We start from the raw sequence: 3,001 nt of genomic DNA on the forward strand, positions 1-3,001 counted from the left end.
TTCATATTGGCTTTGAAGCAAGAACACCGCTTTGTCGAACATGGCTCTTTTGTCACTTTGCAGTTACATTTTTTGTAATCTTGGCCCCCGCATTTTGATTGCGCCACCGTTGCTTCTCTAAGAGTAAGAAAATTATCTCTCCGAACATCCAGAAGAGTAATCATACTGGCTCCTGATTTCTGTATCTCCGGTCGAGAAGACCAACCCTTCATTATTCCTGCCTTAGTTCCGATTTGATATACTTCATTTTGTTTATCTAGAACAACGCCCAAGATTCTGCTGAAGTCAATGGAGGCTCGATCTACAGTTGGAACTGCTAGTGTAATGCAATCTCCAGCAGCCAATTCTGGAAATTTCTTAGTAGAAAATGTCACCATTTTATTTACTGCCAATTTCTGCCTCCTATGGCAATCTTCCTGTACATCATGGATATGTTTTTCTCTTGAGCATAACGAGCAAAAAAATGTATCTTGATCGGCCAAGGTCCCACAATTAATGTGCGTTTCCAGATCACATTCCTGACATGTCACTGCGTCTTTAAGTGATACACCAGATCCACAAACAATACACATATGCTCCTGGGTTTTTTCCTGTGTACTCAGTACCATGTCTCACAACAACTAATAATAATCTCACATGCACTCCTGGGGATGCGCCATTGTTGTTTCATGTAGTACAGCATCTTATCTCGACGTCCATGGCTAGTTTGATTATGAGCTTCTAACAGTTTCTCGAAATAACCTTCCACTGGAACCATATAGACTAAATCGTCACTCTCGCTACTCCGCTTCAAGACAATACTACTCACAGACCCGATTTGTAACAATTCATATTTCTTGAAGTAGTAGTAGTGAGACATATCTGCTTTCGCTTCCGTTCTGCTCAAAATCGTTTTCACTTTTTCAAACTGCTCACAATCCCACATCACTCTTTTCCCATTATTGGAATCCATGATATGCTTGATTTTTTGCAAAAATGATTCTTCACAAACACCACTTCTCTCCATTTTCAAGAATGTCCAAAGATTTATAAATTGGCGAATCTGTATACTCAATAACGGTTACTGACCGACTGCTTCTATCTGAATTAATTGGGCATGATATTTGTTTTGAAACTGTCGCTAGGTGAACATGCGCGGTAAACACGGGCGGATCGTGCGTGGATATACATTTGATTTTTTTATTATTTGCCAGGAGATCCGGCCGGCATTCAATTAGATGCCGGCATTTAAGTAAATCCCTAGGCAGATAATGGTAAATGAAAGACATCAATACGATTTTCATTAAATGCCGGCATTTAATTAGATGACTAGGCTTTTAATTAAATGCCCGATTTTATTAGATGCCTACGACAGATATATGTGTGAGATACGGAAGGCCTGATTCACCTAATTTCCATTCGCCTCAAACCACCTTGAACACAAACTTGTTGCACACAACGTCACCCCACCCAGCATTATTCGTAACATTAGTCGTATTAAGTGTTATTCGGCACGGACTTATTTTATTAACTCATCCAAATACTGTAGTGAAATAATGAAAAAATCGAAACAAATGCCGTGCGCCTTATTTGAAATCAAATACTAACGTGTTATCACGTCTACTAGGACGACCTATCAGAGGAACGCCGTATCAAATAACCTTCACGTGGGATCAGCCCGTATCAACTTTTTGAGAACATTTTTCTACCCAACAATTTAAAAAAATCATAGATGGAAAATAAGTTTTCGGAATCGCTGATTAGGATTCTAGAGTCAGAATTACGAAATTTAAAATGGCGGTAATTTTCCGAAATTTCCATTTTTTTTTTTTAAACTAGAGTACGGAAAATTCTGAAAAAGATATATATTATAAAACTGTGTCTGGGGAATACGTAAAAAAAAGACGATTCAAAAATAAACGAGTTTTTTCACCATGATTGCTTACAAAAAACATATGCATAAATAAATTATTACAATGTTGCATGGAATTTTAATGACTTCGGCATCTGAGAGTCTAAAAAGTATTTATGAGCACATAAAAAGTACAAAAATATACTAGAAATATGGAAAAAAATAGGTGTGACGTATACGTCCCACTGCCCCTCAAAAGGTTAAATAATGTAGGAAGTGGTTCTCGACCTTCTTGATGTATAATGATGTTTTTTTGGTGTCGTAGGTCAATCAAGAACTAGTCTCATTTTTACGTTTCGCCCCTTTGGGGGGCCATCCTCAGAACTGTAAAAGTTTATTCACATCATACAAAGTGAATTGACAACTAATATAAACATCAAAAGAAGGAAAAACAATTAACGTCTTATACTTACACGAAACATACGTGAAACAACGAATGAAATAACCGCATCGTAACACGGTCATTCGCAAATCAGTCATGTCCGGGAGAATAAAGACAGATTGTCAACTACAATCGTGAAAGAGTCAGGTTAGATTTACCGTTACTGTCAATAGGCATGCGACAACCCAAGAAATATTTTATTTCACTTCGAATCATCCTTACCAAGATAAAAAGCTTCCACTTTCCACTTATCTGAGTATTTCGGTAACGTGGTAGCACATACAAATCAATAAGTTTTTCGGTAACCTCGAGAACCGTTACCGACACTTAAACCGTGTCCGTAGAGGAAGAGAAGGTGCAAGGAGAAACACCATTGACACGAATTGACAAGTACGGTAAACCTCATGTAGACTGAAACTAACAACTAAAAACATGGCGTCTGTTCAATGACATCATCATGGTGACTATCATTTATCTATCGCCTGTTACCGACATAATAGTTAGATCCTCTGTCGTAAGAAGGGTTATCTATTGAGCTCGTTCGCAATCAAACTGTGCTATACGTCACTCGGTTTGTCAGTATCAGATCTAAGATTTACTGAACTGTTATGGCCAACAGTATTACACATTTCCAAAATAAGCCTTTTTCTATAATCCTTTTCACGACAGAGGATTTTAAGGTTACTAAAATTGAACGTATAATCCATCCTGTGTTTTGTCAAGGCCGT

General features: G+C 37.7%; 1 long non-coding RNA gene across 1 annotated transcript; it reads right to left on the reverse strand.

The window, feature by feature from the left end:
- Positions 1-2,084: 2,084 nt before the first annotated feature.
- LOC124174788 lies at positions 2,085-2,600 on the reverse strand. Its single transcript, XR_006869005.1, has 3 exons — positions 2,496-2,600; positions 2,305-2,399; positions 2,085-2,215 (listed from the first exon to the last, which is right to left on the reverse strand). It is a non-coding gene; the product is annotated as an uncharacterized LOC124174788 (long non-coding RNA).
- Positions 2,601-3,001: the final 401 nt, after the last annotated feature.

This window comes from Neodiprion fabricii, chromosome 2 (genome assembly GCF_021155785.1).
Source record: "Neodiprion fabricii isolate iyNeoFabr1 chromosome 2, iyNeoFabr1.1, whole genome shotgun sequence".
NCBI lineage: Eukaryota > Metazoa > Arthropoda > Insecta > Hymenoptera > Diprionidae > Neodiprion > Neodiprion fabricii.